Source organism: Tympanuchus pallidicinctus, unplaced genomic scaffold (genome assembly GCF_026119805.1).
Source record: "Tympanuchus pallidicinctus isolate F22 unplaced genomic scaffold, pur_lepc_1.0 scaffold16, whole genome shotgun sequence".
Classification (NCBI taxonomy): Eukaryota; Metazoa; Chordata; class Aves; order Galliformes; family Phasianidae; genus Tympanuchus; species Tympanuchus pallidicinctus.
Window position 1 is genome coordinate 22084515 of NW_026294679.1, and position 21703 is coordinate 22106217.

General features: G+C 36.6%; 1 protein-coding gene and 1 long non-coding RNA gene across 6 annotated transcripts in view; one reads left to right on the forward strand and one right to left on the reverse strand.

Moving 5' to 3' along the window:
- RPS24 (ribosomal protein S24) overlaps positions 1-21703 on the forward strand; it is a 773435-nt gene that overhangs the window by 567661 nt on the left and 184071 nt on the right. The gene's annotated exons all lie outside the window — the stretch shown is intronic.
- LOC128077509 (uncharacterized) lies at positions 12020-21277 on the reverse strand. The gene is made up of 3 exons (XR_008205039.1): positions 20915-21277; positions 14757-14848; positions 12020-12909 (listed from the first exon to the last, which is right to left on the reverse strand). It is a non-coding gene; the product is annotated as an uncharacterized LOC128077509 (long non-coding RNA).

Here is a 21703-nt window from a genome sequence, read left to right on the forward strand (position 1 = left end):
TCCTGATCCTATGACAGCAGTATGAATGTAAATCCTGTTGAACAACATCATTTGAAAAAAAAAAACAAAAAAACAAAAAAAAAACAACTTTCTAATAGCTCCAATCTTGATTAATGTGTTAGAATGAAATAGGCTTATGAAAGCCTCTAACTACAAAAAAATCAAGGTAAGATAGCACAATTTATTTCCTTATAAAAGATCTAGAATATTTTCTGGGTCATAGTTTATCTGTCCTTCCTTGCATCAGCTTCTTATCTCTGTTTTTTGTGAATAGAACAATTACCAAGGAAATGTCACCCACTTCCCTTGCCCTCCCTCCCAAATCTCCTACTAACCATATTCTGTTTTTATATGGCTGAAATTTTCCGTACTGAACACTGCACTCTCCTAACTACAGTTTTAAGAACAAATATTTCACACTTCTGACAAAGTGAACTGATGAGGTGTGAGTTGATGTCACAGAAGCTAATGTTTCACACTTAACTACAGTAAATTCCTTTAAAACATTTTTTTTTCTAAATGTTTTATTTAATGCTTCCTTTATTGACTTCTCTCTGTGTGTACATTCCTAAAGCACAATGGTATAGATGAGGATTATTTCTTGATTGAAAAGATTCACTAATTATATATTAGATTATATTTAAATGTATTATCTGTATGTGTTACTATGTGACTTGGCTGTCCTAACCAATATCAATAACACTGAACAAGTTGCTGTTATGTTTTGTAACTGCCATCTACTCAAAAAGCTCTGTTTTGCTTCTCCTTTTCTTTTTGCAATTTATTTACTAAGTGTATACCTTGCAATTAATACTTGATGGGCTTAAAGAAATAGAGAAAAGCGATACAAATTCGTAAACTTTTCTGTGATGTTTGCCATTGTGGTATCTGAGTCTTCCATGGGTACTTAACGTACAGGCTCTAATTTGTCTACACTGTTTGTAGTTATTCTTATACTGACAATAATTCCAAAATACACCTGATATGGCAACATTATTTTCATTAGTGGCAATAAAAGTGGCACCTGAAAAGGTAGTTCTGCTTCATCTAGCCTCCTAAATAATTGATTAAAGAAGAATAACCATCTGCACAGCGCAGACCAAGAATTCGGTCAGAGAAATGATGTTGCAAGCCAACAGCAACCTGTAAGGCAAAATTAAACACAGAAACAAAGCAAATGAGCCATACTGTAGCTCCTGTTCAATTCTCTTCAAACAGAGTCTGGAAATTGGAGACCAGCTGCAGCAAGAAATGGCTAGCAGGGGTATGTTCACATAAAAACTTTCTGGAATTGAATGCTATGCAACATCTACTGTAGTAATGTACTGGATCTGGAGATCTTAGGTCAGTCAATTCATTTTCAAACATCCTGTTTAGTTCTCAACAAAGTACAAAAAAGTTTTGAATAAATAGTTTTAAAAAAAAAAAAACCTTTAAAAAATTACTAATTTTGGTGGGTTTCTCACAAATAACAGCAAGCATACTCTTCAAAGAATGATTGTCTTTCAGTAGCATAGAAGACCTGCCATTTATTTTCATAAGGTGCAACATAACCATCTTAGATGTATTAAGGTCATTTTTTTCACCATTCATGTATTGGTTGACCATACTTTCATGATATTATGTGTAGTAAATTGTCATAATTTTATGCATTGTTTTTAGCAGCTATTTCCTTTTTAATACCCATTGCATCCAGCTCAAAACTTCAGTTTGTTATAATTTCTTTGAAAACAATTCTTCTGTATGTGTTTCTTTCCAACTAATAATAAGCATTGAGTTAGTTCAATACTTCATTTTATACCAGTTAATAACTAAAGAATTCCTTTCTCAATTTAAGTTGTTTGAAAACTTTTAGTACCTATTAGAAAACAGCCCAATATTTGATTGAATAAAGTTGTCATTTAATAACAAAAACAGACACATTTCTGAATAAACAGAGGAGCCCATGGGCAATCCATATTAATATTACTTAAGTTTAATAACTTAAACTGCCTTATTTGTGCACTTTATTGCATTAAGAGAGGCATTACCACAAGCTTGGGGCAGTCAAACAGGTAACAAGATCAACAAGGTATTTCAATCTAAGTGACACACATAGGCTTCACCAAGACAGAGGCATGCCAGAGTTATAAAAGATAGAGCATAGATGTCATTTTTATTTTGTGCTTTGGGCTCATTTGCTCTAATTAGCTGTCAACCCAATTAGCTTGAACAGACATGCCAAAATTCTCCCTGTAAAACCAGCTGAAATGAGAGAGTCATGGGCTGGGGAACTCCATGGTCTCTGCTGATGTCCATTACCACCACATCTTCAGCACAATTCCTGTCCTCACAAACAGATGAGGAAAGGACTCAGCATGCAGTAATGACAACTTGAATATCTTGTGATATAGAGGGAGCCCTTCCTGAGCCAGACTTGGTGATCTACAAGTTACTATATCTTGCTTTTTATTTGATTAACTATTATTTATTGCTACACATCCCAGTAGCTAAAGGGTAGGGACAGAATTTTTCTTGTGTTTATTCATGAGCAGAGAACAGGGTTTATGTTTCCCTTAAATTCTCAAAACAAGGATTAAGTGTGACTTGACTGCTGTTGGCCTAGCTTGTTCTTTTACAGAGATGTGTGAAATTCATCTAGTCTGATCGCAACAAAACTATTTTAGTCTCCTTTTCCAGCTGGTATTAATGCTAACTTCTGCAGAATGAACCTTTTGCAGTAACAGCTGCAGTAGTGCTGAGGGGCAAGAGGAGAACTCCTGAATTTTACAAGACTTTTCAGCTTTCCCTAGATTTAGAATTGTTCTAATGTGATCACATTTTTTCCATTTTTAAATCTGCTCCTTTATTGGGGTTTTTTTGGATTTTTGTATTGTACTTTTTCATATACTTATATGTTAATCATTTATTCCAATTATATTCCACTTTCTGAAGAACTAAAATTCTAAATTTAAAATTACTAATCCTTTTCTATTATGTTAAGTCTAACATCTTGATACACAAGACTGCTATGATTGGTTATTTAACGTCAGATGCTCTAACAGTTTTTTTGGACACGGTCATTATTGAAGCAGCTAATCAAATATTTTGAAGGGATTTGATCTTTACTTTGTTAGATGGGTCTTTTTTATTCCCCAAAACTTAGAAAATGTAGTTGGAGGCTAAGTCTTGAAGCCCTCGTTTAATATATCAGGTAAAATCAGAACTGCAACATAGATAGCCCTGAGGATGAAAAACAACCACCTAAAGATGACTCAAGGGAAAGTTGCTATGACAATGGTTTCTGAATAGAATTAAAAAGAAAAACTCCACTTGCTTGTCAGTAGGAAAGTATGACACGAGAGGTTGAGGTCATTCTGAAATTAGATCCGCTCCGACAAAGTTTTCAATTAGTCCCCCTTCACTAGAGCTTTCAACCAGCTTCTAACAGAGCTTTTGTGAACCCAAACCTCACTGTGACCTCCCAACATCTGTACAAAAGTATGAGAAATATTATACATAGCTGAAAAAACGGAAAAAGAGAGACCTAGGTAATCTATGCAGATGGACAGAATAAATTGCATGCTAAGCCTTTAGGAATGCCAATGAAAATTTTCATTATTAAATATTGTTTGACCATTTTTATATGTGCTGCATTGCTGTATCTTACTACATGTAAGAGGTACACACACTGTTCTCCACTCATTACTGAGAGAAGGCAACTTTGCATGCTAGGGCTCTTCTAACATCTCAGCAGCGTGACATGCCTGGTATGTACCACTCAGAACATGTGAGCTGTTAATTGCCACAGCACACGATTTCCCTTGGAGGAGAATTCCCATGGTGAGATTTGTCTGCAGGGCCTATTCTATGCTTTTTAAGAGGCAGCTGTTACAGCAGATGACAAAATCTGAAAACAAATTGAGACAAGAGTAGTTTCGATATGTGGAACTGCTGTTTCAGAAATACCAAGAGGTTTACATTACAGCATGGCTGTAGAGGTGGAATCGCTGTGAACCTTCAAGATCTGCATTTGGCACAGTCTGTACTAATTCAAGGAAATGCAGCTGGAATGACACTGCTATCGGAACGGGCAACATATCCAGCATATGTGTTTTCAATGAAGATGAGTTTTGTCTCTAAAAATATGAACTACAGATTTAACCTTAAAGTTTACAATAACTCTTCCTTGAATTACTTCCTATGATCTCCACTTCAGGAGGCCAAATCTGAGATTTAATTGGAGATGTCTCCTCAACTAAATCAACACATTGCCTCTGAAATTATATAAAGGATTCTCATGCTAAATGCCTAAGATAAAAAGCAGCCTCAGTGATTGATTTTTTCTAGATTTTGTTATTCCTGCTATCATTGATTTGTGCATTATCTCTTGAGTAAAGTGAAGCCAACACATCCTACTATAAAGAATATCCAGTTCATGCACTGGGCCCTCAACACATATTTCCTACTGGCAAGAACTTCTGTCTGCTTCAGCTACAGAGAATTAAATTTTGGAATAATAAGCACAAAGATGGTCATGCATCTTACTAAATTGTGTTACAATAGTAACAAAGACTCTGAAATGACAATGTGTTTTACCAGCAAAATGAGAGCATGAAGATAGAGAAAAAACATGAATTTTTGTAGTTAAGAGTTAATATACACTACCACATGATAACTGTTTATAACTATTAAGCTATTAAATTGAATTTTTAAACTAACTGCTAAGCTTCTGCTAATTACATATAGCATATAATGATAAATATAAATTATTCTAAAATGTTACATTATGTTGCGCCAAATGAGAGGATGACCGATGTCTGCAGCATGTAGAGGGCAAGAACAAATGCTGACTGCTCACTACCAGCCTACACAGAAAAAAGATGCTTTCACTTATTTTAAAGATATTTCAGATCTTGATCCATTTATTTAATTATCACACCAAGTAGTATCATGGCCCAGTTCTGATTGCTCAATAGGAATAGAAAACTCATTCTGTATTCTTCCTCTTGCATTCAAATTTCATTAGCATAAGACCTCAGATCTCTTTTAGAGTTGTGCTATATCCTATACGTATATATCCGTATGATATATATATGTGTAATGATATATATATGTAATGTTCATAACAAATTAAATGCATCCAGGTTTAGGATCACATCTCTGCCAACCTCTGTGTAAGGCAGCAGGTGATATCGATGCTGTTAACATGAACCATGGTGACAGACCTTTGCACAGCAGACAACGGGAGATCCACTGCCTCACACAGCTGGCCCCATCAGAAAATCCCCAGGTGGGACCTGCAGCCTCCTCACATGCATGCAACACTTTTTCTTCCTTCAGCTGCTGCACTTAGGACAAGCTTGGCTCAAGCATTTCCAAATGAAATCACACAAACTGCAGGATGTGGATAAAGCAGCCCCATTTGCGCCCTGGCTGGCCAGTATTGCCCCAGGCTGTCTTGGGCTGGCTGCTTTATCTCTGCTAGCATTCTCTAGCTCTTGCTGCCCACTTCCTCCATTCTGCATGCCTCCAACCAAAGAGAAGGCAATATTTCTTTGCCAGACAAGGCAATTACAGCTTTTTAGCTGCATAGCTTTCTCCCAGATATCGACTGCATTGCCTTCAAAACAGGATAGTGTCAGAAAATTTATGTCTCAAGCTTAGGCTCAATCTTCCATTCACACTGAAAGCTATAACAGCCAGAAAGCATGTCTAGAGTTCATGACAAAGAGATCAACTCAGAGCACTCACTCAAAATATGCTCCTGAGTAATTTAATTGACATTCTATATCACAAAATTAGAGCATTTATCTTAATCACTGACTAGAAAGAATAGCTCCCTGCTGTTATTATAAAACATTTCCCTATTTCTTGAAGAGAATCTGTGAATTAATCCTCCCTTACCTCCATCTCTACTGAAATCAGTATTAGAAACGGGGTCTGAAGCAGACAAATGGGATTTGGTGGGTTAATTTGCTCAAATAATTCTAATGAAAATATGTTCTCAGTTAGTAATGGAAGGAAAGTACTATTGTAACTAGAAGACAGAAAATATAATGAGATAGCAGGCAGAAAAATGTCATGTTTTAAAGACTAATGTTCTTCAAAAGACATTTGACAGTTTGATGCTCTAAAAATCTCAGCAATGTGGTGAAGCTTGACCTGTGTAGTTCCCACAGCTTAACATACCACAGTATAAAACAGAGCAGCATTTTAGCTGAATCGTAGTTAAATCCATCCTACTACAAACTTTCTAACCAGGGACAAGTTCCAGTTGTTATAAAGGCAAAACAAACACAGAGGCTCCAGTAACAGATGGAGACCCCAAATTTACAATCATGAAGTGATTTCATGTATAGTAAGTTGTCAAATTTCTATCAGTAGCATTAATATTGTTCAAACACACAGGTTATTTTTAAAAGAACTTGGGAGTGTTTATTTGTATAAACGATTTGATTTATTCCTTTCTTATTATTTTAACTTTTGCTGCAGTACAAGGAAAAATTTCTGAAATATAAATTCCAAGTGAATTTCTTCCATAAGTGACTTGTAACAAATGTGAATGTGCTGTTTTATATATGTAGTAACTGAGCTTTTGTTTGGCAACTACAAAAATGCAGCACTGGTAGTCCTGGAGGGACATGCCCTACAGAAGGGGCAGCCCTTGAAAACTGTTTCTCTCAAGGCCCTGTTTTAAGATAGTCAATGATTCATTTTTTAAAATTTCATGAGAAAATAATAGTTCAAACCCAATATCATCTGAAAGAGTACCTGAGGCTCTTAGCTTCTGAGTCAGCGGTGCCACCAGCTCTTCAGAAATAGGGGTTAGAGGGGTGTTGAAGCTGTGACTTAGAGTGAGTTTTGACATCTCATCACCAAATCCCTGCAAGCTTGTCACATGAGCTGGTGTCCTGATCTACCTTCTATGAGAGGAAAGCCTGCTCACCCACAAGGCTGCCTTCTCTTCCCGTTACAGATGTCTGAAGGCCTGCAGCAGGAGCTGCAGTCCACATGCCTGGCCTGCTCAGACATTTGACGTGATCATGAAAAGGTGATGGCAGAGTAACAGCCTGCATTGACCTGCAGTTGCAAGGCCGGCATCTTGCCCAATCCTGCACTTAGATGACTTTCACATGGAGGAGAACACGGTACTTGAGCCCTGTCTGCTCTGCCAGAAGAGAAGGCTTTAATCCTGTTACTGCATGGAACCAGCTGCTCTCTGGCAAGAACCAATATGATGTTATCTGCAATTAGCAGTCGCCTCCCCTGAGCCTGAATAGACTCCCTAAGGCAAAACAAGAACTTTCTCTCTCAGGGTGTCTTCTGTCATAAAATTTTGAGCTGAAAAACCCCAACTAGGTTGTTATGTGCATTCTGTTGCCATTGGGAGGGACCATGCACAGCCTGTTTGAGCACTTTGTACATTGCATTTTCAAACTCGAGAGCATCTGCTCCTCAAGTAATGGATCTAATTGAAAAAAAGTTTCTCTTTTAATATTTACAAGGGCATATGAGTGCATTCCTCCTCTACAAAATAGAAGTTAATGGTTCTCTCTTTTCAGATGTATATTTGATTACTCATTTTATATGTTTGTAAAGGGCTATGCACATAGTCTGAGATGTAATATTTGATTTCTAGGCCTCTGTCATAAACAGCACTTAGAGTCATTAGATATTTTCATTCAATAAAGAAGGCTAAAAAGGGATAACCTTAATGGATGCCCTGTCATATCTCATCCATCTTGAAAAATTTACATCTCATAGTAAACACAAAACCTCTAAACATGGCATGGTGCCTCACTGCCCTGAGCTTTCCTTTCAGCTGTGTAAACTGAAGTCATTCAGATTCTACAGATGCTACTCATAGCACCTTAAAAAGTGAAATCTCAGCCCTAGAACACCTGCCAAGAGAAGAGAACAAAATACTATGAGGAAAGACTGTAAAGGGATTCGGAAGTCTCAAATCCCTGAGAGAGCTATTATTAGATGACAGATTTAGATTTCATTTCTGCTAGAAAAAAATTCAGACATGGGGGACGCTTAGTCATTAGTAGCAAAGCAGGAAATAAATGTAGTGACTTTTACCACATACTCTATTTGAGATATAACAGATATTTTAACCAAAAACTGTTCTTGAATTAGAAGTACAAATCAATGTAGTCAAGAGAGGCTACTGGAAAGTATGCCAATTTATGTCTCAGGGGAAAAGTAAAAATTGTAACCTGTCCTAAAAATAATCATGAAGAAGCTAGATTGGCCAGCAGGCCTCACAGGATTAAATGAGTTGAACTCTGAGAGGAGACAGACCATGGTATGACTTGAGAATGTCTGGAGCATTTATTTTCTTTGGGAACATTCCAGTGAAAATTACAGAAAATAAGACATTAATCTCAGTTTTTCTTTCTGATTCTTTTTACCTCTTCTATTTATGTAATCTTTTTCTCCAATAGAAAATAAGCATGCGGAAAAAGGAATAAAGCAGCTTTAAAAAACAAATAGCTAAAAATGTTTAAGTTCATAGCAGCTAAAAACAATTTCATAAAAAAAACTGTCAGTTTCTGAGAAAAATTGTGTACCCTCTGCCGCTCTACTTATATGAAATCCAGCACTGATTTTTAGCAGTTACAGCAACCATTCATGAGACAAATATAATGGGCTTCCTTTTTCAATAGCAAGACACTGGAAGGGGGCTAATAGAAGGGACAAACTAACAGGAGGAGGGTGAGGACAGGGGAGTAACTCCATGGGTGGCAGGAATAGCAAAGCTTTATCCTGCAGCCAGATCACTAGCAGGCTCTCCTCTGTATTTTCGGTTGTTCTATAGAAATGATTTTATTTCATATAGAAATTGTTTTTTTTTCTTTCAGTCAAATGATGATGGAATCAGTCAACTACTTTAAAATATATTTCAGTAAAACAGTAATTGTCAGAAGCAGATATAGACAGTATAGAAAGTCCTCTTTTGGAGATCAGACTAGAAAAAAACCAGGCGAACTTTGTACAACAGTACACTTTCTACAAACCAGAAAGCTGTGAGCCACCACTTACTGCTTGGATGTGCTGCTTTGAAATGAAAATGCACGAGGGAAAGTTTGACAGCTAATTAAACTTTTTCCAAAATACACATGAAGAATTTTATGAAACAGGTCATATTTTTCTGACACTCCATCTTCCTGACAGCAGCTTTAATTTGAACGTGACCAATTCAGTAGCCAGAATGTGCTCCAGGATGCACATGTAAGTCTGCTGGGGGCACTGGTTTGAGGCTGAGTTCTCTTTTTGGCATTGCTTGTCTTGCAGCAGGATCTTCAGTAGATGTCACTTTTCATGTTTTTCTTTGCTTGGTTTTGTAATTTGTCACCTGATCTTCCTTGTCCACAAAGCCTGTAAAGTACCATAATGTTAATTATAACTTTAGGTGTACCTCAGGCATTGTGTTTTGTTGCTGTCTTTCATACTTCCTTTTAAGCAGGCAGGGTTTTTAACAGAGAATTGTATTTCTCTGAACTTTAGAGTTCACCTTATCATCTTTCCATGCTTTAGTGAAAGAATTAACCTAAAAGCCTAAAGACTGTACAAATACATATTTTGTTTGAAAATAAGAGCAATGAATAATGCATAATGCAAGCAGTGGTCACACTCTAGATGTACTTAGCAATAGTTGGGAATAAGAGTAATCAGCATGGGTCTTTGTAAATACTTGTAAGGAATTTCTGTCGATCCTGTAAAACATTCTTATTATATTTTCTACTCTCTGCACTCTAGTTCTTCTTTTTTCTTTTTTCCACAAGCATAATGATAAAACAGAAACTTGTTCAGAGGCAGAGATTTGTTCTTTAGCCCCTTTGACTAAATCACACTTCATATTGCAGAGAAGGAAAGTTTTTTTGTTTATTTTTGGGTTAGGCCAGAGCAGGTTTCTCTGGCTTTCTACTTGGAAATGACAGGATTCTCTTGTTCTTTTCTTCGTGTTTTCATTGGCAAGGTATTCCTTCTTATAATACTTCATTGGTGATAAGAAATCCTCTTCTGGTATGTAATACATTTAATAAAAGAACAGCTGAAGAGCAAAGCACCCTGTCACCTATGACTTCTTAAAACAGAGGAGGTCTGAAAACAGAGGTTTCAAAAGGAGCTAGTTTGAGTAAAACAGCCAGACCCAAGGAGTGTAAGCTGGAACGAGACCCTTGCCTACAATACTTTCTACCACATATCACCAGTGGTTTAAAAAACAAAAACAACAACAAAAATAGAAGAAGAAAAGGAACAGACAGCTTCATTTGCTAAATGCGTGAATAATTTGACTGTGAAACAGGGCAGAAGAACAACAAAGGCATTAATATGTTAGAAGAAGCTGCCTGATGCTGTTTTTTTAACCTTATGTAATGAAAATCCATGTAATTCATATGGGGCTGTTGTATAATTAGACCTCTGCACTGCCAGAAGTCTTTGATCTGTCAAAATTGGACAAACTTTCAATGAGCTTTCTTCCCAGTCATACCAATATGTTTAATACATACTGCAAATACATAAGTGACTCTGAAATTAATGCTTCCTATTTAATTATGTTGCTCCAAATTGTCAGAGGCAGATGTTGGTGGTACAGCAGTACAGGTTGACCCTTCCCATCAGTATTCCGTTATACCTTTTTCCTGTGCAACAGACAGAGATCTATATAGAAAAAACTGCAAATATATATGTGCTAAGGTTAAAAGCTTGTCCAAAATAGATTAAGAAGACAACAACCGAAACAACTTCCACCCGGTGGTTGTTAGCCTAGCTCTTGAAAAGTTCTGAAGACCTGCTGACAGACTGTTTCACCTGCAGTTTAACCTGATCAAGTGAAGAAGTTAGTGTTCCCTCTAAGGCACCAAGCAGGCATGAAATTTGTCTTTGAGAGCTCTCAGGTGCTCCAGAAGGCTTACCTTTTCACAATGCAACCAGTTTAGTTGGAGATCATTCAAAGAGTGACAGAATTAAATAGAATTACCCACTTAGGTAATTAATTAATTACTCTGCACTTGGAACTACTGAGGCAGCACCTTAAGTAGTAAGTTCAGTTTTGGGCCCCTCACTATAAGAAAGATATCAAGGCTCTGGAGCATATCCAGAGAACACCAATGATATTATGAAGGGTCAGGAGCTCAAGTCTTATTGAGAGCAGCTAAGGGAACTGGGATTGTTTCCTATGAGAAAAGGAGGCTCAAGGGACACCTTATCGCTCTACAGCTACCTAAAAGGAGGTTGTGTGAGGTGGGAATCAGCCTCTTCTCCCAAGTAACTAGTGATAGGGCAAGTTGCCCTAACTAGGGATTGGCAAGTTACACCAGAGAAGGCTCAGGTTGGATATTAGAAAAAATTTCTTCTGTGAAAGAGTGGTGAGGCACTGGAATGGACTACTGCCCAGAGAGGTGGTGGAGTCTCTGTGCCTGGAGATGTTCAAGAAAAGAGTAGGCATGAGACTAAGGTACACAGTTTTGTGGACATGGTGGTATTGGGTTGACAGTTGGACTGGATGATCTTAGAGGTATTTTCCAATCTTAATTCTATGGTTTTATGAAAAATAATGGTAAAGCTGTTTTTGTACTTCCCAAACATTCCACATGAGCTAGAAAGCAACTCCAAGACAAGATTAATGAAGAAAATTGTATTTGATTTTTAGGATGATTTTCTTTCTAACTTCCTTAGCTTGGAGAATTGTTCTTTGCCAAAGGACACTTCGTGTTCAACTGCAGCTCTAGATTGAGAATAAAAATCATTCAAAGTAAAATAAAACTTTATTTTTTTACACAAAATAGCTTTTTAGCAAAAGCTGTGTGAAGAATTTCCCTACCCATGGATCCTATTATTGTGATAACAAAGGAAGCCACATTGCAACTCTTCACACTGTCCTATCTACCAGAATTCTGCAATAGACAGTGCTCTTGAGTCTCCACAAGAGTTGATGAGAAGGCATTCAGATGTATGCACTGTCCCAAAACCTTCAGTTTGCCCTACAGTCCAAAAACAAAATCTAGCCCTCAATGAAATCCTTGGAATTCACAGACTGCTCACCTGTATGGGCAGTTCCTCAAAAACAAAACAAAACAAAAAACAACACCTTTTTCTCTTTTTCTGGGTATTTTTTTGTATTCTATTGATGTATTCAAGAATTCAGCACATAAAAGCACAGAACAAATTGCTCACTGGGCAAATGGGGTGATAAATTCAAATAGAATTCAGGTACAGATTTATGTGAACATAAGAAAGCTTGTAAAATATTAATTGAGCAAGAAGGACACCACAGAGAATTACCAAAGTACTACAAAAATTGAAAATTAAAGAAGATAGGTTCTGAAGCCAGCTGAAGAACTAGCAACACGGCTCATATCATGCTAATCTCTCTGGTTTCCATTTCGCATTCTTTTTGTTCATATATATGTAAACATGCAGACAGACAGACAGACATGCACATTGGTTAATCAGCTGAGATTTTCCAGATTTAGTTGAATACTTTTTATTTTAGCATTCTGATCTCTTGTAGTGTGAAAACATTCTCTGTTGAAATATCTGGAAAGAAAATTTCCAAAAAAGGTAGTATTACATCAGAGTGATGTATGTGTCAACAAAACTTCATAATCCTTGGTGTACATTGTGTGGTATATTAAAGTCAATCAATAAATAAAAAGACATCAGAAGAGGTTTCTTCTGGTTCTTATAGAACTCTTTCCTTACTTGAGTTTGAAGAAAATGACAACTAGGAGCATCACTGAAGAAGGAGATTTCAGCTGATCAGCTAGAGATCCATATTGCCCTAGGAGCTGCTTTGTTTCTTCCTCTTGACACTAGTATTCAAATGGCTGCATGTGTCAAGCCTTGCTTGAAAACCTAGCAACTTTTCAGAGATGATCTACTTGATCAACCAGGTGATCTGCCTCTCCGGAAGCTCTGATGCAAAAGAGCATAAGAAGCAATATTATGGTTAAACAATTATATCTTATTAAAAATGTGGTTATTTTGTAACTAGCCAAATTAACAGTAACCGGAACAACATTCCATACCAAGCTGTGAAGGAGACAAAGTTCACTCTAAGGTGTGCAAAGGGCTTCTTTTGGCCACTTGTTCTCTGGTTAGCTCTGCAGAGATAGGCACAAGTGGTCCATATAACAACAGGCATTCACTTATTCATATTTGGTTGCTTTTTGACATGTATAATAGTCAACCTGCAGAACTCAGCCTCAGATTAAAGGCAGTTTAGCATAGCACTGCATTTTTTTGCCTTGTTGAGTTGAACTCAGCATCAATTGAAGTCTCAATGATTGACTTAAGTAACAGATAGGAAGGAATAGAAAATAGAGAATGATACAGAACAGCAGTTCTACCAATCCTGCAAAGGATACACAGCTCATTTAGAAACAGGAGGCTCACACAGAAGCTCATTACCATCAAAAGAAGCTGTTCCCATGCCCACTGCTCATTAGCTATGCATTCTCACCATTTCTGCTGTCAGTACCTGCACTCTGGCTCTTCAGTGAGCCAGGCAAGGATGTTCAACCAGCAAAAGACCTCTCTTCCATTTCCTATTCCCACAAAGAGCATCTTTGGTATCATATCAATATTTCAGTCTTATTTTTTATTTTGGAAATTTCCCATTGAAATCAAAAGAAATTTTTATTCCTTCTTAAATGAATGAAGCTGAAAAACCAGACATTTGGAAGTACCTCATTAGCTTGGTAAGAAAAATCTTTATGCTTTGAAAGAAAAGAATCATCAAATATTGCTTCCATGTCTTTGTCCAAATCTAGATGACAAACTAAAAAGGCCTATAATATGTAATAGAATATATTCAACAACAGTAAATAGAGATACTTTGCACTTCTAGAGCCTACCATCATCTACAAATTGTTGCGCATTCATACATCTCTGTGGTTTATCCCTTTCCTTTTTATTAGAATGCACTGTTTCTTTGTTTTGTTTTTCATTAAAGATTATACATTTTAACACTTGAGAGAAGTAGGGAATTATTTACTTATTTCTTCTGGAAAACAGCTGCTTTGGGAGTTAGTTACTTTGCCTGAAGTTGCAAGATTTAGCCTAATTCACTCCCTGAATATTTTGTTGGGCATATAAGCTGTGACGTGGCAGACCTGCAGATTTGCTGAGCTATAGAGTCATCAAAGTAAATAAAGATTTGTACCATTCCACTGGTCTACTACTTTAGCCCCTTTACTTTGCCTGAAAGCTATTCTTTGTAACTTTTAACTCATAAGGGTAGTGTACACAGTAAGTTATTGGATAAAGACTCACAGGAGAACACCCATGACAATGAACTTGTCTACTACATCTGTGTTGCTACTGATATTTGATTTATCTAGTGTAGGGATAGTTTCTTCTGCATTAGACACAGTCACAGCAGTACTGGTAATATTCTCAAGGACATATGGAACACAGAAACATAGGTCAGCAAGGCAGCATGTGCCTGACCAAGTCAAGACCTCCAGTTGCAGGGAATTTATGCAGTATTTTTCTGTCTAGCTCAAAAGAGTTACATCTACTGCACACATGTCACAGGCCACAGAACACTGCCATAAATGTACCACAGAAAAGACAGCCTCAGTCATAATAGCCTCAGGAAGAGAACAAGAGAGTCAAGGGAATCAACATCTAGAACTTCATAAATGAAACTTCCAGTTAGCAATAGTGCAGAAAGAAGATAAAGACCTACAGTGAATCTGGGCTGGGCTCTCCCCAGCTCCACTGAAGGGTATTATTTGAAATAAAGAATAAGTTCTTACCTGCAGGTGAAGGTAGATGTCACCACAAACAAAATGTGAGTTTCATGTTTAGCTTCCTTTGTTTTCCATCTATACCTCTTTTCCAAGACAATCTGGACAGAAGAAAACGTTAGAGAGTCTCAGAGCCCCCTTTTATTTCAGTTCTGAGTACAGATATATTTATCACAGATACTCTTTCTAAAAAATAGTAATAAAAACAAGAGAAGCGTCTAAACTACTTACTAAAGGAAGTTTATGCTCATGTATGTCATCCTGTATTATCACAGCTCAGGCATTGCTCTGAGTCTTAGTGAAGCTCATGTGAGATCAGTTATAAATGGGAACTGTGTAGACCAAGTGACACAGTGTATCTGAGAAGAATCTGAGAGAATTCTGAAAATAAGATTCTTGGAAGAAAATGTGAATACGTTGGTGGAACTCTACAGAAAGCAACATATTCTTCCACAAAGAGTATGTCATTGCCAAGAACCATTTTTACCTTTCTTAAATGATCTCTTCATATAAATGTACTTCATATACATACATAAATAAATGTACTTTATATACATACTTCTTCATATAAATGTGTAAATGTACATATAAATGTAAAAGCTGTACTGTAAAGTGTTTTCACAAAAGAAACAAGTTTCTCTGTTTATGGTGCTCATTTTGCTCTAGGGGATGTAGAATCTTTAATCTCCTTTTATGTTTTGCAGCTTTTCAAATGTCTCTATCTTCCAAATTCTGATGGCTGAAACATGTTTAGAACAAGAACAGCTAAAACTGTAAAGACACATGCCTTTTCAAAAAGTCATGGCTAATGAGAGTTTTTTAAAATGAGTTACTCTGTGTTCTGTATTTTCTGGAGAACTGGTGGGAGGAAGGAATTACATACATTTGTGGTTGCTCGCTTCAGTTCCTCATTCTGCTTCTGAAATCCACTTCTATACCTTGTTGAACCAGTTGTTGTGAAAAAGCAGAGAACTGTAGCCCTTTGTGCTTTTATCAGTTGTGTCTTAACCCAAGCACAGAACAGTTTATCATGGAAACTACTCATCCAAATAGTTCCCACGAATATAAGTTCTGTCCATTTTTCACTTCACGTTTTCTTAGGTCTCCTCGCCTTGCCTTTATTGAAAACAGAGGATTAGCTGAAATTTTTCAACTGAAGCAATTCTGTGCAGGAAACATTAGCAATTCAGTTAAACAACTTCATTTATTTGTTATTTTAGATGGTGATTTTACACAGATTGTTTTACTTTTACATGATAGTAGAATACTCTCTCTTATTCATTTGAATGTCTCTGTTTCTTCCCTAGGATTCCTCAATGAAATGTGTCTATGCAGTGGCAAAGACTATAATGGAAAGAGACCATGGTGTAAGCAACAGATAAATTTTCTCCAATATAGACTCTACAAAAAGAGCACCCATCCATTCCAAGAGAGAAATACAGCAGTATTCATTTGAAATATATGGGTTATTTTCTGTGGCTTTTATCAATACTTACTCTACATTTTCACACTGTGAAATGACTCACTTTGAATATCAAGTGCAATGTTATGTGGTAAAATTATTTGGTATGGATGCTGTGATATATAGCCTAATTCATGTTTAAGAAACAAATGAAAGCTTTTAAACAAAATAAAGATCAATGACTAATAATAGTTAATGAATTAAAGCACATGACTAATTGATGTAGCTGTTAAAATTATAGTAACAGCTTATATCCAGTGCTTGCAAATTTGCAATATTGAACCAGGGTCAGTACTGTTGCCCTTAGAGATATTACATTATACAATGCCGAGAAAGCAGAATATAAAATTGTGAAAAAATTGAGAAATTGATACAAAACCAACCATAATCTTGTTAATTTCTGTAGTTTCTTAAATTGCTAGCATATTTCTGCCATAAATCAAGTCTTTTGCTGACAAAGATACGCATAATTGATGTCAGAGCAACACAGAGAATGTGCATTCCTATTACCTAAAATATTTGAGCAAAATGCTTCCTGCTTTTAATAAACTTAACTCAATAAACATCATCAAAAATGTACTGGATTTCTTTCATGTATACTATCCAAATGACAATGATGAGCAACATAAACTGCAAATACAGATGACAAAATAAGCTCGCTGTGCCTATTAAACTGAAAGCTTATGGAAGTATGCTAGTGAATTCACTATTTAATTGTGCGTCCACTTCAGCTTACATAGAGTATCTGAGAAAGCTTATGTCTACAGGAGTTTTTTCCAGAAGAGAACATTTATTACAGTTGTCTTGGCAACATGAGCACCACGGAAATATAAATCAGAGCTTAAGAAGATTTTGTTTTTAAACTCTGAAATAAAACAATAAAATTAAGAGCAGAACTTTATGATCTGGTCTCTGCTAAGTGCATGAAATGGCTAAATCCATTATACATTACAGTATTTCACCTTGCTTGGTGTTGCTGAAAGTATAGGTGGAGTTCAGCCTTAAACAGGAGAAAACATGTAGTGAGACAGCCACAAGCAAGCTACGTGTAGCCTATATTAATTCACAGAAAATGACATTAAACTTAGATGAATATGACCCTTGCAAAACTCTAAAATACTCTATCCCACTGTTGGAAAAACCAACCCTATAATCCTCACCTGACTGAGCCCAGCAGAAAGCTGAGTGCTTACAAGTCTGTCACATGGCTTAGAGCAGTTACTACTGTTGTTATTGTCTTAATATTAACATTTACTGAGAATCACGGACTTCGTATTAGGAGTCAAAGTCAAATAGCCTTTCTTCTCCTGTTAGGCTAAAAGGCTTGCCTACTGTCAACTGCAAAGGGAGAGTCCAGACAGTGTGCAACTTTAAGGAAAGTATTTAGCCTTTGTGAGCTGTCCCTGTTCCCGTCACTAGTTTTGGTACAATACACTGGAAATATCTTCTGAAAGCCAAGCAGCTGGCCAAAACATTTCAGACTAGCCAGCACGTAACCCTAATTTCAGCTGGAGGCAGAGGAGAAAGTACTGAACTAACCAAAAGACAAATTCATATCCAAGGATGACATAAAATGTGGATTTCAGCCTGGATTCAGATTTCAGGTGAGTTTTGTCTTCACTTTCCCAGGACCATGGGATGTCTTCCTGGACAGCAGCCACAATACTAGTCTAGAAAGACCAAAGATGTTTCTTTCTAAAGTCAGAAATAGCTAATAAATATACACGGTAAATAAACAGTTAAATCTAACTTCATATCAACCACTCATCAATCGAGTTGCAGCAGCAACAATAAGGACTGAATAAATGCCACTTATTGATGCCTTTGCCTTTAAAAATAAACTGGGCTTTGTGAACAAAACCATAAAAGCAGTAGTCAGAGACTGAATATCCTGTAATTCAGTGTGAATTTCAAAAATTTCAGTAAGACTTCTTTTCAGAACTTTTGCCCTTTCTTAATCCCATAAACTGATCTCTTCATAGCTGATGTTCTCAAAGTACTCCTGAGGCAATTGATAGATAAAACATAACATAGAAGCAGCACATCCGGACAGAAATCACTCAATGTCTCTGTAAATTTTTCCCCAAGAGGAAAAAAAGAAAAAATTCTCTATCTTTGGAAGTCTCTAAAAAAAAAAAAAAAAAAAATCCTCTATCTTTGGAAGTCCCTAACTTGTTCCTGTCAAGGTGAAAACGGGGTCTCCCTCCACTTTCTCTTGCTGTTCTTTCTTCTTCACCTCTGTTACATTCAGATGTAACAAAGCACCTCTATGCCAGCAGGGCAGACATACAACACACAACAGCAGTGATCTTGAAACTTGCTCATCTTCATTTCAGATCTAGTGAGAGAAGGGAGGGCCAGCCACAGGAAGGGGGCTTGAGTTTGTACAGGCACCAAGAATCACACAGTACTGCTGTGATAAAAGAAAATTGCTTCAGAGCATGACCCATTCAGCAGAACAAAGTCAAAGTACAGGAACCTAAAGAGGCTCTGCAAAGCAAGGAAGAATTCCCCAGCTTTAAACTATTTTTTTCATAAAGTTTATATGCTTTCAATCACACATGGGTGTAAGCCTGACTGTTGTCTGCTCACTTGGTAAGAATTTCCCTTGGCTGAACTTGGCTAAACTGCTATCTCTGATTCTTCTATGCTGCTCATTACTAAAGCATTCATTACAATGCATGATGCACTTTCCTTCAAAGGATGCCAGCAAAAAAAAAAAAAAAAAAAAAAAAAAAAAAAAAAAAAGTATGATGTGCCCCATTTTATTAATGGGTAAGAGACCAAATGCATTTAAAACTATATCTAGGATCTCTTAAGAAAACTGGGAGACTGAAGGAAAGAGCTCCATTCTTCTATATTTCCTTGTGCCCACACAAAATCTTCACTGCAAAGAAAGTTTTTTTTTTTTTTTAATTTAAATTTTGTAGTATTTTTTTCCTATTTGCTATGCATGTTTACAGTTTGAGTGACTCCTGATACCAACAGTAAAAAAGCAGAGGAAATGAAACCTAAGATATGCTTTTAACTTCTTGATATGTCTTGATAAGAATCTTCCTTATTTGTATTGGGACAGTTTGCAGTGCCAGCAAAGTTTAATTACTTTTGATTTAGAGAGATCGATGAGTAGAAACTAACTGCAAAGTTTTATTACCATTAGGCAAGGTATTTCTTATTGGCAGCGCTGAGGCAGCATCAAGATAACTCTCCAAGAGTGCTCCACAAGTTGATCGTTCGTGAGAAGGTTATATTTTCACAAATATTACATATTCATTATATTCCCGAAATCATTATCCTATCGATCCCCAGTGATTGCCCTACAGACAGCCCTATTTGTCGATCTTCACTGTCATCTAGCCGTCTAGCACGTTAATGGTCCACCGTCAGTCTATTGTTAGTCCTTGGGATGGCTGTTTACTTCTTCCCAGCACTCCTTTTGTCCCAGAGTTTGCTGTTGAATGCAAGGACAATCGAGAAGTTTCTTCTCATACAGATCAAGAAGACAAAATTGAACATCTTGATGCTGTCTGTCACGTTCTAGACATTCCATTTTTGTTTCTTTTGCCTTGTTTAAAGCAGATCAGCCTTATAACATGTCTCCCTATCTACTACTACATCATAATGATCGTCCTCAATATCTAAAGACTAGTGTAATGTTGCAAGCGTTAGCAGAATATATTGTGTAAATTACTTCTTCAAATCACCTTGAATCAAATTGAAGTGTGTTTAATGCTGGTGATTTGACTACCTCCAAATCTTTATCCCCTCTGATTCCTTGGAATGATCCTATTTGACACCAAATTAAGAAGAGCAAGTTGACTACTTGTGGCTGGGTTATGCAGATATTCTTAAACAGGCTGCAAGGTTTTCTTTTGTTTTGCATTTCAAAGGTGGAAGAGTGTATACTTACACAATGGAAGCAAAAGGGAAAATGATGTTCGGCTTTTAGTTGGAGAAGACAGATGCTGAATTTTCACAATTGCCTGCGATAATGTGTTTTCAAAAGATTCCAGTCTAAAAGCTGCTCTTTCACTTGCCATATTGCCCTCAGAGACAAGTTTCGCTCATGTCAGGGTTGAGCGATCTCAATATCTGAAATGGCAGCATGATGACAAGCACATAGGAGAGCGAGAAATAAAAGTACTCCCTCTTCATTTCAATCTCATTTCATTTGATGCTTGCTGGTGATCCTACTGTGGCAGAAAGCATTTTATTTCTGGCACAGAGTCTCTGGTTGGAGACTCAGAGCTGGAAGATTTAAAATGTGAAGTTTTCTTTTGATTGTCAACAGGTGCTTTTGCTTTATTAATGGAATCCAGTGCTCTTGTTGGAGGGTTTTCCATGCAGAGGAGTATGTAACTACTAAAAGAACTTTAATTTTCTTTATCTAAAACTTGTTCCTGGCTTCTAAGTTGTTAAAAAGAAAACCAAAGTGCAATATATGTATGCATTCTGTATCATCAAAACAGAGCTGGTATACACAACTAGGTCTTTCTTGATTTTAAGGTTGCAAAGTAAGCATGCAAAGAGAAAAGGGAGCAGCTTTTAGAAGGAAGAATTGTTATGACATGATGTTTACAAAACCTATCCCTCTTGGGCTGCATGTGGTTTCTTTCCAGATATTGTAATTCAGTTAACATTTTTTTCTTTCTAAATCCATTCAAACATCACAGTATAGCAAATAACATAAAACATCAGGTCTTACCATTAGAAAATCTGATTGAAAGTACACAAAGTGTAGTGTGGTGTGATAACTATAATCTACTAGAGCTGAAATTCAAAAGTACAAAGCTATTCTCCATCTGGGCAAATAGGTGTTTAAGGGATTTCTCAGCTCTTTCTAATTTTTCTTCCAGTTGTTTCCTGAATTTTTGAGATTCCATAAATCACACTTGATAGCATTTTAAAGTATACGCATACGAAGACACATTTTTAATTCCTTACAAATGCTGACTGATTTCCTACCCAAGTGACTGCTCTAAAAGCATGGGAAATTTTCAACTAGAATTCAACACAGTGTGGTCTGAAGTTCAGATTTGCTGTGTTTGCTATGTCAACCCATCAAGTGCTATAGAACGTTAAGTGCTCTGAAAAAAAAATCTTTTACTCTTGAATATATATCTAAAACTAGACTGTGAGATCTGGCAAACAGGTTTAGTGTGAATAACTGTGTTCCACATGCCTCCACCTGTAAATTTTGAACAGTATCATTCATTTTTATTTCAAGCGACAGTAGTAATCAAAATTAATACCAGCACACAGATTAGTTAATTTAGGGGTGAGTCCAAAGAAAAGACCATGAAGAAAGTAGCTACATTGCTACTTTGCCATCATAGCAAAGTAATGATACAGGTACAGAAAATGGCATAAATGAAGAACAGTTATACATCACTGCTGATTTACTGGGGAGAATCACTGTGAAATTAGTAATTTCTATTATACACTTATTTTAGACAGGTCTATTGGCTAATCTCTCTCAACACATATGCTAAAA